Consider the following 13,597-nt stretch of genomic DNA (forward strand, 5'->3'; position numbering starts at 1 on the left):
CATTTTTAGCCTGATGGCTGAGGAAGAACTCTTTCCAGAATTAAATTCCCATTTCCCTTTGTCTCGCAGGCTCACTGTGCCCTGTGGGGACGTCATGCCCAGGTCCCCTCAGTCTCCTGAGCCTGGCGGTGCAGGTTCCCAGCTCACCGGGCAGCGATGTTTGAATGACAAGGGGATGTTGAGGCAACATTACCGGGAGGGTGTCCTTGGCTGTGATAAAGCACTTCTCAGTTTTCAGAAGTCTCTGCAGGCTCCTCTGTCTTCTCTCCCTCCCGAGCTCATGGCAGAGAGATGGGCTACGATTCTCTGATGCGATGCATTTGACCGATAGAACAGACACAATGACAGTCCCCTCTGGGAAGCAGCTCCGAGAACTGACTGCTGTATTTTCTGACAGGTGACAAGGGAGGAGGATATGAATGGACCAGGTACACCTGTCCTTTAATAGCCTGACACCTGCAACAACCAGCACCCCAGTGGCCATGGAAACAAAGAACAGGGTTGGGATGGGAATAGGGCTGAGACTGGGGAGATTTCACTGAGACCCTCTGTGTGTTGCTGGGGAACACGTGGAAATATTAGCTGCATCTCCTCGTGTGTCCTTGTTCTTTCTTAGCCCAATAGCTAAGACCTCCCACAGGGGCAGGATGAGAGAACAAGAAACTCAAAACTTTGGCTTGGCTTTTAAATGTCAAAAGTCATTCTGAGTTGTAAGAAACTGAAGGAATTGGCATGAAATTTACAGATCATCTAGAAACTTTGAAGACTTGTGATAGCTCAGAGCCAGTTTTCCCTGCCCCAAAGGAGAGGAGGGTCCCAGGATTAAGGAAGGGACAGCCTCTGGGGGGTCATGTGGGCAGTAAGGGAGGTGGACACTGGGGCTTTCCCTGGAAATGGCGTTGCTCCTCCACCACCCGCTATATGGAAACTGCGGGGCATTTCCTAGGGACCTAGGGACCAGGGGGATAGGATAGGGACCTCAGACAGGCATGGGGTCCACGCCTAAGGTTGCAGATAAAACACAATACTAGGGACAGACTAAAAAATCACTCATTGTTTACCTGAAATTCAAATTTAACTGGGTGACCCGTATTTTTACTTGCTAAATCTGGCAGCCCTACTACTGGGAGAATCTAAAAGGCCCCCTCACTCTGAGCTTGAAGAGGGAGACACAGGCAAGGAAGGGCCGCAGGACACAGCAGCCTGGGGTGCATCGCCACCCCGTGACCAGCAGCAGGGGCAGGAAAATGTTTGGTCTGCATCCCAGGGAGCCCCAGAGCCAGCCTCTGGGTAAGGTTTCAGAAATCAGATGAGGAGAACACAGCTGCCACCTGCAGGGACCCCTTTCTTCAGAGCACCAGAGCAGATTGATGGTGGGACTCAGACCAGATTTTCACACACACACACACACACACACACACACACACACACACACACACACCCCATACGTGTGCCTCTGTGCAAAACCCCCCCATGGATCAAGCCCTGTGCCAGTTGGTGCACTTTTATGCTTAATCCTTTCTAAATGCGTTATTCTTTCCTTTGTCAGCCCCTCTACCCTTGCAACTACCCCGTAAGGTAGGTGTTTTTTATCTCCATTTTCCTGATGAAGCAATATAGACAAAGAAGTTAGGTGAGTATCCCAGAGTCACCTTGCTGGCAGGTGGCAGAACTGAGGCGTGAGGCCGGCTGTTTAGTTCCGGAACCCGCACTCTCAACCTCCATGGGCTTGGCCTGAGGAATTCCGGAGCAGGAGGACACTGTTGCAGGTCTATGACTGAGGGCAGCCCGGGCAACGACACTCCCAGGACTGTGGAGAACGCCAGCCCAGACCGAAAGATGCTCGGGGTCTCCAGCCTTCCCTCCTGTCAGCCCTGGCCTCCCGGGAATGCAGGGATACACCAGGACACAGGAAGGAGGATTAAGAGATGAGCTTTAGGGCTTCCCTGGTGGTGCAGTGGTTGGGAGTCCGCCTGCCGATGCAGGGGACACGGGTTCATGCCCCGGTCCGGGAGGATCCCACGTGCCGTGGAGCGGCTGGGCCCGTGAGCCATGGCCGCTGAGCCTGCGCATCCGGAGCCTGTGCTCCATGGCGGGAGAGGCCACAGCAGTGAGAGGCCCACATACCGCAAAAAAAAAAAAAAAAAAAAAAAAGATGAGCTTTAGACACTGAGGATGGGAACAAAAGGGAGTAATGGCCCCAGAAGAGAACCAGCAATGCCTCCCTCACAAATCCCCACATACTCTAAGCCAGGACACAGAGACCCTGTGATCTGGAGTGGAAGGAATTTGCAGGGGTGGTGGAAGCTGTTCTCTCCAGGTACAAAAGACATCAGTGCCTTGTAGAAGACTCTCCCAACAGAGTCTTAAGTCCCCAGGTCATGAACTCTGGAAAACTGGCAAGGATTTGGGGTGACCTGATCATGAAGCGTCTCTCTTTGTATTTCTTCTGATTTTACTATCTTCCCAACACTCAGTCTCTGCCACAGGCTGTGGCCAACGACAGTCATGTGGGAGTAGAATGTAACACACATTGGTGTTAGACGTGGAATAGCATGATGGTTAGGTAAGAGAGGCTCTGGAGCCAGCCTGCCTGTGTTCAAATGCCAGCTCTGCTGGGTGACATTGGACAAGCTCCTGACCCTCTCTGTGCCTCTGTTTCCACATCTGGAAAATAAGGACGATAATAGCACATGCTTCACAATCTTTCTGAGGAGCAAATGAGATAATATATGTAAAGATATTAGAGCAGGCCTGAAACATAAAAGCCCTCAAGAAGTTAAGATTCTGGGAGAGTGGGGCTTAGTTTAAAAGTTGTTGCAGTGACACAATTAGTTTTGAGTCTGAGGGAGGAAACTGAGGAACAATTCTAGCCCCTTGTCATGCTAAGTAGCAGAGCAGTAATTCCCATTTTATCTGGATGGCTCCAAAGCCAGGGCTCCATTCCTTACATCCTCCTCTTTCCATTTACATCAAGTAAACTGGGCTGAGCGGCGTCCTGAGGCCTCAGGAACTTGGCGCCACTGCCACCTGGTGGTGATGCTGCCACATGGCCCGAGGCTGGGACTCCCCACTGCAGGCAACCAGAGGTGAAGAATCGAAGACTCCCAAGGGGCAGCTTGACCAGTGAAATGAGACAGGTCCCCAAAGTCTCTCTGGGAACCTTGTCCACAGGGAGCTCAAGATTCTCGAGATTAGAATCTCTCCTTCTTGAAAAGGCTGTTTGAGACAAATGCTTGCCAAGGTCTACATGTGTGATTAGTTGTTTAATCAGATTAGCCAGCTCTTGGGCAGGAGAAAAGTCAGGGGGATGGGACATGGGACAGGTAAATTTTGATGGAGAAGATGTGTTCAGAAGGACTTAAAACATAAGCCTCACCTAAAGAGGTCAGATTTGGGCTTCTGCATATTCACAGTGGAGGTGCTTAGCATGATCCGAAGGTGGCCTCCCCGAACAGCTTGGGCTCTGGTGGGGAGAAGGGGTGCGGCATTAGAACTCTTTCCATTTCATGTGACAGAAGGCCAGCAGACACTGGCTTAGGCAAAGAAGGGAGCTGTATCTCAGAAACTAAAAAGTCCACAGGCAAATCGGCTTTAGGTACCTGCTGTATAGCACAGGGAACTCCACTTTGCTGGACAGTAGAAAATAACACAACATTGTAAAACAGCTATACCCCAATTTTTTTAAAAAAAAAAAGGTTTCAAGGAAAAAAATGTCTGCCTTAGGTGCATCTGGATCCAGGGACTCAGATAATGTCAGAAGATATGTCTCTCATCATCTCTTGGGTCTGATATCCTGTGTCCTGGCTCAAATCTCAGGCAGGTCAGTGTGGCCACAACAGCAGCAGGCTTATGTTTTCCTGGCTTACTAGCAGAGAAGTACACTTTTTCCCCAGAGTTCTGGCAAAAGTTCCAGGGCTGGTGCTCACTGGCTCAGCTTGAGGCATGTGGCCATCAGCAAGGCTCTCACTGGTCAGGCCTAAGGCATGTACCCGCTACTGGAGCCAGAGTAAGGCTGACCCCCACTCCATCATTGAACCATGTGGGCCAAGCGTAGGGGAGCAGTAGTTTCCACCCCAGTAATCAAGACGGTGCTACCAGAAGGGCACATGTTCTGCATGGATATATTTTTCACCGTGACATCAGGAGGACTAAGGAAGAGTCTCCAATAGCTGAGTGGCCAGCATGTGCCAGGCTAGAGCACCCTGGCCATGATGAAACACATCCAGCCCCTCCACATGGAGGGAAGGCCACGACCCCAACCCTACTCTGGTTGCAGATTAAGGGATCCTCAGGCCCAAGCTTCCCCATGAGTTGATGCTTCTCTGAGACCAGGGATGGGACATTTCTTTAATGCGCACAGTTGTGTACTTTCCTGGGGCAAGGCCTTTCTCCTGGTCCTCTTGTGGTGCCCAGTTGTCCTCAAATGTGGCCTTGGCTCTAGCCTGCAAGGCCTCTACCCTCTACTCCCTTCTTGCTCCCCAGCTGTAGGTTACACACACACACACACACACACACACACACACACACACACACACACACACACACAATCCCGCCTCCACCACCAGTTCCAGACCTCCCCTCCCTGGTGCTCCGGCCCCTTCAGAGCACTGTTCCCACTGAGCCCCACCTCTGGGCTGCATCACTCAGAGAGCCTAAGCCCAGCCTGTGGCCTCCACTCACACCCTAACTCATCCGTGCAGAAGATTCTGGTCTCCTCAACCACTCTGAGGGCTCCAAGGGCAGGGGCTGAGCTTCCTCCTTGCCTCCTCACCCCTTTCAAGGCAGAGGACAGAGATGTCTACACACCTCAAGGGTGGTTAAATTATCTCATATCTGGAGCAAATTATCTCATATCAAGAGGCAAGAGAGCCAACAGCCAATCCAGGGTGGCTACCCAGAAGCAGCAACGGGTGTCAGGATTCACTTGGGCTGCAGCAGAACTGTTTAACTTGTCTGGGCCCCTGGCCCCATCTTTCTGGGCCCTGTCCCATCCCAGGCAAGAAGAGGCCGAGGGCAGGGCGAGCTGACAAGTGACTTGGGCCTGAGCAGGGTCAGGATAAAGGGGAAGTAAGAGAGAGGCATGGGCAGCTGAGGCTATTTTTACCCAGATCTGAGCAAAAAGAAGTGTGGGTTGCTCTGGCCAGTTAGTCCCATCCCCTGGTGCCTGGCCACAAAGTCAAGAGACCCGAGAGCAGGGCTGTGTCTCCCCTCAGGGCTGTGTCTCCCCTCCCGGGCTCCGTGAGGCAGGGCTGCGTCTCCGCCCTTAGACTGGGGCTCTTCAAGGGAAAGGCTGTGTTTTTTCAGAGTCATGCTCCCTGATTTAGGGCTGTGTCTCCCCTCTGACTGGAGGTCCTTGAGGACAGGCCTGGGTCTCCCCTCAGAGTCGGGTTCCCTGAAGGAGTGCTGTATCTCCCCCTCACTGTGGCTTCTCAAGGGCAGAGCTGGGTTTCCTCAGAGTGAGCTCCCTGAGCGAGGGCTGTATCTCCCCCTCAGACTGTGGTTCTTCGAGAGCAGGGCTGTGTTTCCTCATAGTGGGGCTCCTTGAGGTAGGGAGGTGTCTCCCCTCAGTCTGGGGCAGCACCCACTGGATTGGGAGCCAGAGGGAGGGATGGGAAGAGGACAGGCAGAAGTGAGAACTTCCCCCAGGTGTCCTGGAGACTCCCAGCCTTGAGGCCCTGGCCTCTCTCTAGGGACTGTGGACTTGGAGACTCAGGCACTGCCTGACGGGAGCCAGCCACACATCCTCACTCCCTGTGACAGGCAAGGTGAATTGGGGTCAGAAGCCAGGCTAGGCCGATGCCCATATTCAGAAGTTAGGTATGATCCTGGGGTCATGGGTCACTCTGGATTGAGGCCCATGATCAGGATCAAAGGTTAGTTTTGATTGAGGCCCATGATAAGGGTCAGGGGTCAGGTTAGAGGCAGGGATCAGTCTAAGATCATGTGTAACTCTGGGTGGAGGCCTTAGGTCATTAGGGATCAGCCTGTGATCAAGGGTCAGATTTGGCCTAGAGTCAAAGATAGGTCTAAGCAGGAAAGGCTTGCTGGAGGAGCTCCAGCTCTCTTGCTACCCAATCATCACCACTCTGGGCCTATCATCCCAGGTCTTCCCAGAGGCAGTGACTGACATGGACTCAAGCCCTGAAGCATGACAAAGTCTCCCCTGAGAGACGTGTGGAGGAGGGTATTCCTGATAGAAGGAACAGCACAGGCAACGCCAGGGAGGCATGAAAGAGCTTGGTGTTCTACAAGGCAGAGCCCAAGGCTTGGGCAGGAGTGGGGAAGCATATCCAAGACCAGACTAAGGAGGGGCTGGGGAGAGCTTCCCTCAGAGCCTGTGAGAGGGCAGCATTAGAATCCTGGGACAAAGGGAGGGCGGCGTCAGCTATGGGTTTTAGGAAGACTCATTCACTTATTTGTTCATTCAATAAACACCAATAGAGGGCCATGTGCCAGGCACCGTTCCGGGGACTTGAGATACATTGGGGAACAAAACACCTGCAAATCCCTGCCCTCGTGGAACTTCTATTCTAGCAAAGAGAAACAGACAATATGTGTAATAGAGTATGTTCACAAATAACTAAAGGACATTGTAACTTAGGAGGTGATAAGCACAATGGGGAAAAGATGTAGACAGGGTGAGGGGGCCCAGTCCAGGATTCGGAGGGGAGGAAGCAGTTTAGAGTATGAAGTAAGGGAGTCAGCCTTAAAGAGAAAGGTGAGGAGCTATGGTGATACTTGGAAGAAGAGCATTCCAAGCAGAGGGACCTAAGACCCAAGAGCAAGAGTGGGCTAGGAATCGGAAAACAAACTTACGGGTACTAAACGGGAAGGTGGGGGAGGATGAGTTAAGAGTTTGGGATTAACATATACACACTAATATACATAAAATAGATAAACTACAAGAACCTACTGTAGGGCTTCCTTGGTGGTGCAGTGGTTGAGAGTCCGCCTGCCGATGCAGGGGACGCGGGTTCGTGCCCGGTCTGGGAGAATCCCACATGCCGCGGAGCAGCTGGGTCCGTGAGCCATGGCCGCTGAGCCTGCGCGTCCGGAGCCTGTGTTTCGCAACGGGAGAGGCCACAGCAATGAAAGGCCTGCATATAGAAAAAAAAAAAAAAAAAGAACCTACTGTATAGTACAGGGAACTACATTCAATATCTTGTAATAGCCTATAATGGAAAAGAATATATGTATAACTGAATCACTTTGCTGTACACCAGAAACTAACACAACATTGTAAATCGACTACATTTCAATTTTTAAAAAAGAGTGGGCCAGGAATGAGTTCTTGGACTAGCAGGGAGGCCAGGGTGGCTGGAGACAAGAGTGGGAGAAGCAGAGGAGAGGTAAAGGGGAGGTGATGGGGGTCTCACTCAGGATTTGTAAGCACTTTGAACTAAGGAGCAAATCACCTCATTTATGTTTTAAGATGTGTTTTAAAATAATCAGTCTTAGAGAAATAGTTAAATAACACCACAGAACGCAATCACCAAAACTCCGACTGTGGGAAGCCAGTGAACAGGACCAGTCCAATTTCTTCTAAGGAGAACTTGTGAGGAAAGGAGAGGCAGAGAGATGAGGGAGCCTCTATATTGAATTATAATATGTGAGCCTTATTTAAACAAACAACTGGTAGAAAATAAAAGTATTTATAAGGCAAAGAAAGAAAATTAAATAATGACATTATTTAACGCTGTTAAGGAATTTTGGCAGGTGGGGAGGTGTGGTGAGCATAAAAATGGTATTATGTGATGATAGTATTGTGGGTCTTTTTTTTTTTTTTTTTGAGTACTTATCCTGTAGAGGTAACTACTGAGTTATATTAAATATAAAATGATAGATCAGTGATTTGATTTAAAATGATCATGGCTGGGGTGGGGACACAGAGAAAACAAAGTGATGGGGGATACGTGGGAGTTCATTATGCTATTTTATCCACTTTGTATATTTTGAAGCTTTTCTTAACAAGTTAAAAAACAATAATAATACTCAACTTGCCTGCTGAGGTTGGAGAGTAGGAGGCCAACACCTTGATTTCCACAGAGGACCTAGCTAGACCATATCTGGACTTCTGACCTACAGAAAATATGAGGTAATAAATGGCTGTTGCTTTAAGATGCTAAGTTTGTGGTAATCTGTAACACAGCAACAGAAAACTAATACAGTTCCCTTATCCCTTTCCCCTCCCTTGCCTTACAGAGAGAAAACAGGACTTAGACGTTTATCTTTCCTGGACATTTTTTAGACTTTTTCTATATATTTTTGTAACCATAAAAGTTACATAGTATTGTTTGCAGATTTTAAGTTCTATATAAGGAACACTGTATTGTACACCTCATTCTGCAACCTGCTTTTCTTGCTCAATACCATATTTTGAGATATCTATCCCTGCTGGGAAATGTGGTTCTAGTTGATTTTTTTGTTTGTTTTGACAGATGAATGGAATTCCTGAGGGAAGGGTGTTCAGGTCTTCCACTCTGACTGTAGATTTGACAATTCATCCTTTTTTCATGTATCTTGAGGCTATATCGTTAGATGCTTAGATGTTCATGATTATTTCATCTTTTTGTTAGATTGAATGTTCTAATAGTACGAACTATTCCTCTTAAATTTCCCATCTTAAATTCTCCTCCTTTCACATTTACTGTGATGATTAATGTTTGTGATTATTCCTGATATCTGATTTTATGCTTCTATGTATCATGTATTCTTGTTTCTAATCTCCCACATTGACAGAGTTTTCTTTGTGTTATTTTTCCTTCTTCTAGTTGTTTGGGAGTTCCATTGAGACTTCCATCTTTTTCCGTCGATAGCCTTAAATTTTTAACACACACACTAGTCTCTGATGGCATCAATTATGTTACTTAATCCCCAGGTCTGTTTTGTCCCGTTGACATTATCTTCCTTGTCCAGAATCTCTGTCCAAGGCCAGCTACACAACAATTCACAGGAACCCGGGGCTGGGAGTGGAGAGGTGAGCGTGGGAACTGAGATCTTCTGTGGACCTAGGCTGAGCTCCTCCTGGGGTCGGGGTGCTACAAGGGCCACAGAGTCCATTGCCTCAGGAATGAGCTCTGAGACACAGCCTGGTGCTGGGGTCCTGGGCACCCTCCCTGTGACTCATTCCCTCTCTGCCACTAATCACCCAGAGCCTTGCCCCTAACTCAGCCTCCTCCCAATACACGCTGGCCACGCCCTGCTCTCAGACCCGGCTGGGAGCAGATGCGTCTGTCCTGACTCACACCCATACACAGCACACACACTCATGTGCTGTTATACACAGACACACACACGCACATGCGCACACAGATACGGCAGTAGGCATTTGACCAAGAAACTGTGGCTGCTGTTAGAGAGTAAATGGGGGAGGCGGGGAGTCCTCACCTCTGGAGTCTCCCAGACTTGCTGTACCACGATGCCAAGCCGCATGATGACAGACCGCTGACCCCCTCATAATGAGCCCTGGGATTCTGAGGAAAGGAGCTCCCTCTTAAGTCATCCCTGTCTGTGCCCAGAATAGGCATTCCCCAAGGGTAGGACCTTAGGCTCCTCTTTCTCTGTCTCCTGGAGCAGGAGCTCTCCCCCGGCCTTCATTTTCCACGCCTCAGTTTCCCCCCTGTGGTAGCCGCAGACATGCCTCACTTGGATCTCCTGTCAAGAAAGAACGTGCCATTCAGCTGTGGGGAATGCAGTGAGCTGACAGGCTCTCTGAGTAGCGCTTTCAGCATTTGAGGTGAGGGTTCTGCTCTTCCCAGATGGCCCTCAGACACTGACTGTGCAGAGTAGGGTTACTAAGGCATCCACGTGTCACCTTTGCTCTGCAGCTCCGGGTCAGGCTAGCAGAGGCTCTGTCAGAGCTGGGTCGCAGTCCGAGGTTCTCCCTGCTGGGTCCTGCCTTTTCCTCCTTTGTCTTTCACAGGGTCCCCCTGCCATCCAATAAACTTCCGATAATACTAACTCCGTCTTAGCATCTGATCACTAGAGGGCCTGAATTGATGCGCCTAGAGTTGGCACCATCACCTCCCCTCCGGCCCCTCCCTCCCAAGCTCTAAGCCCAGCCCCCAGGACCAAGGAGTGATGCTGGCCATTTCCAAACCCGTCCCTGGGCTTCATTTCCCCATCTCTCAAGTCAGAACAATTCTCCCTCCATCACCTACACTCCCATGAACTCTTGTTTTTTAGCTAGTGCAGCTGCAGCATCACCAGAAGATCCCTCCAGTGCCCTCTTAAGCAGTGATAGGCTGTCCTAGAGGGGCAGCCAATGTCTAAGTCACTGCAACATCCCCAGTGCTCATCAGAGGGCCAGGTCAGTGGAGGTGGTGATACAAGAGGGAGGAAGGAATGCTACTCACTGCAAGCAGTTACAGAAACGATGAAAGGAATATTGCTTCTTTAAGCAACAGGCCTCTCCTGCCCTCCACCAAACCATGGCTTGGAGTTAAGAAACATCTTCTCACAGGAAGAACTGGCCCCAAAGAAGGAGAGGCCTGGGGAGGTGATGAGCACCTCTTATCCTTGGAGCTGCCAGCCCCACTCGATGAATAAAGACCTAAGGTGTCTTCAACTCAGAAGCCCAGAAAGGGCAAATCTTGCTTTTATCCACACAGAAATGTGGATGGCTCCGGAAGGGGCATCCTGAGCAGTGACTCCCCAGGCCAGGTCCCTGCCAAGGAGGCCAAGACCACACCGTGGTCCCCAGCTGCCCTTCCCACTCCACTGCAGACCTCACCATCATTGAGTTCCTCAGCTGGGAGCCTTGAAGCAGTGAGTGCACGACTCAAGAGGTGGGAGAAGGACTGGGGGAGGCAAGGTGGCACCCACAGCAAGAATGAGGCAGGCAGCCAGGAAGCCACGCAGGCTCCAAATGAGTAATTGCCGACTCTTTCCTGCCTCGCCTGTCATCACGGGGGAAGGCAAGTGACTCTGCCTCTCTGTCTTTCCCCCCACCTTCTGCACCCCTCTGTTTCCCACATCCAGAAGGGAGGTGGGGCTTGGGCCAGAGACTGGAGATTGGTTCCAGGGATCCAGGAGGAGAGACTTCAGAACAGAATACCCTTGGAGGAATCCATTCAAGAGGACATGGGGGAGCAGAGAGCAAGAGGTGGCTGTGGCCCCCTCCCCAAACCTGGACTGATGAGGCAAAGGTCAACTCCAGAGGGACTTGGGCTTTGGGGGCGGGGGATGGAGAATGGAAATCCAAGTCACTGTTTCCCACCCCCTCAAATAGTCTGTCTCTGTGCCCCCCCCAACACACACACACCTCCTGTTTCTGATATCCCACTCCCACCCCAGAAGCTTTCCCAGATCATCAGACAGGTGAAAGGATGGTTTTCTCATCAGATTCCAAGGACTCCCCAGGAGTAGGCCCCCAGGTGATCCCCACAGTGCTTCAGGACATGCGGTAACAATTCGTCAAAACAAGGTCAAACATACTTTGTTGAATTGTTCAGGTATTGGTTTGTTTTTGCTATTTTCTTTTTCCTGCTTCTTTTACTTCTGAAGTTGTTTTGTGACTTTTGATAGGTAAGGAAGGGTGGGTCTCCCAGGAGAACAATTCTGAAAGAACAAAGAAGTAATTTTCATTGCAAAGAATCTGCATGGAAACTATTATTCCTCAGTCACCCTGGGTGCAAGGGCATCCAGGGGCCCTGCCAGTCACTCTCGCTGCTTCCAGCCTACCCACGTGTAGTCCTCAAGCTAAGGAGGGGGTGTCGTGTGGACACCCTCCAGAACAAGGGGAGAGGCAGCCACTCCCAGCTGAGAGCCTTAAGATTCCCACCCCTCCTCCATCTGCCCCCTTCTGGGCCTGGCCAAGGGTCACTTGGCAAAGTGGGGTCTGGCTCTCTCCTATTCCCCAATCCTCACCTCCCTCAAATGCACCCTCAAGTAACCAAGATACTTGTCCTCAGAGAGAGCAGAACTTTAACAGCCCAAAGGACATGCTTTAATGGTGGGATTTCATCAGCTTTCCGCAGCTGATCAGATGGGTGTGTGTGTGTGTGTGTGTGTGTGGGTGTGTGTGTGTGTGTGTAGAGTGGGCAAAGGTTTATGAGATCCAAAGTTCATGGATTTGCCATTCATATCTAGGATTCCTGGGTCACTGTGCCAAGCAAAGGTGACTTTCCAGAATGAGGACAAAATTCCACTGCCCTGCTAGAGCACTGAGGCCTGAGAGGGAGTAGTGGCAGGGTCGCAGGGGGAGGCAAGGACCTCTGACTCCTGAGCTTAACCTGGCCTCCAGAAGTGAGAATGGATGAGGAGATGGCTTGTGATTCTTCAAACACTTCCTCCCCTGAGAAAGCGAGTTCAAACCCCAGAATGGCCAGGGCCAGGGCATCTCCACCGTTCTCCTGTCTGGGGAAGGGCTTATGTCCAGGCTTACTGATTATATCTGGAAGGAGGTAGAAATTTGGAGGGAGTACAATAGCTCCCCAGGTCCTCCTCAGGCAACAGGTGCCACTGTCTTATATATCTCTGTGCCCCAGTTCAAAGCGCAGAGCCTGGCACACAGCAAACTCTTAATGATCGTGCAAGGGAGGGAAGGAGGGAGGGAGGGAGAATAGGAAGTAAATGCTAGCACCCCAAATAAGCCGAAATCGAGGAGCGGCTCGGCGCTCATCCCTTCCTGGCTTTCCCTTGTCTCTCCATAACTCCATCCTACCCTTAGAAGGTCAGCGGCCCGAGTACCCCGCGCTGCAGGGAGGGAAAGCAGGGTGAGCCCGCAGGGAACTCTGACGCACTTGCTGATCAGCCAGAGCCTGGAGTAAGACCTCCTTCAAGCAGCCGCACATTCCGCAGGCGCCCAGGGACGCGCAGCCCTCTCCGCCTCTCCACTGAACATCGCGGGCCCTCATCCCCCTATCACAGTCACCCATCAGCCACCCTACCCCACTGCCACCACCGCCACCTCCAGCCTCGACTGCACCAGTCTCGAACCCTCGGAAAGAGGGCAAGGCAGCCACCTGCATTTGGTCCACAAGAAGGCGCCCTTCCAGGGCGCGGAGCCAGTGAACCTGCCCCTTATTCTAAGGAAGAATAAACCGAGCTCTGAGGATGCACGGTGGAGGAGGGCTGGCCCGATGTCCCCCGCCGAACCTTGGAAGTGAGGCATCAGAGGCCGGCTCCGGGCCTTTCTCCGTATCTCAGTTTCCCAGTACGTAAAATAGGGAAGGCTGGAGGAGGAGGGCTCTGGTTGTTTTAGGTCGGATGAGCGCAGACCGGGCCCGCGCGCTGGCAACAGACCTTCCCTTCCCGCGTGGGGGCGCTGGAACTTCAGCTCTGCCTCCTTCCCGAGGTGCCCCGGCCCAGACGGGAGCGGACTCGTCATCCTTCCTGAAGCACGACCCTCCGCCCCCGCCTGGTCGTGAATGGTCCGGGAGCCCAGCCGGTGCCGAGCGCGCCCTGCCGGGTCGCCGGGGCTCAGGGGAGGCACCAAGGAACCCGGCGTCGGGACTCACTCGCGCCCTAGCTTCCCTTAGCCTGGCCTCTCCGGCGCGAGGGATGAGTTGGGGTGACTGAAAATGGATCAAACAGTGAGCCCCACCTATCTGGGGCACTTGCAGCCCAGGACCCTAGGCAGGTCGCGCCCTCA

This window comes from Orcinus orca, chromosome 10 (genome assembly GCF_937001465.1).
Source record: "Orcinus orca chromosome 10, mOrcOrc1.1, whole genome shotgun sequence".
NCBI classification, from domain to species: Eukaryota; Metazoa; Chordata; class Mammalia; order Artiodactyla; family Delphinidae; genus Orcinus; species Orcinus orca.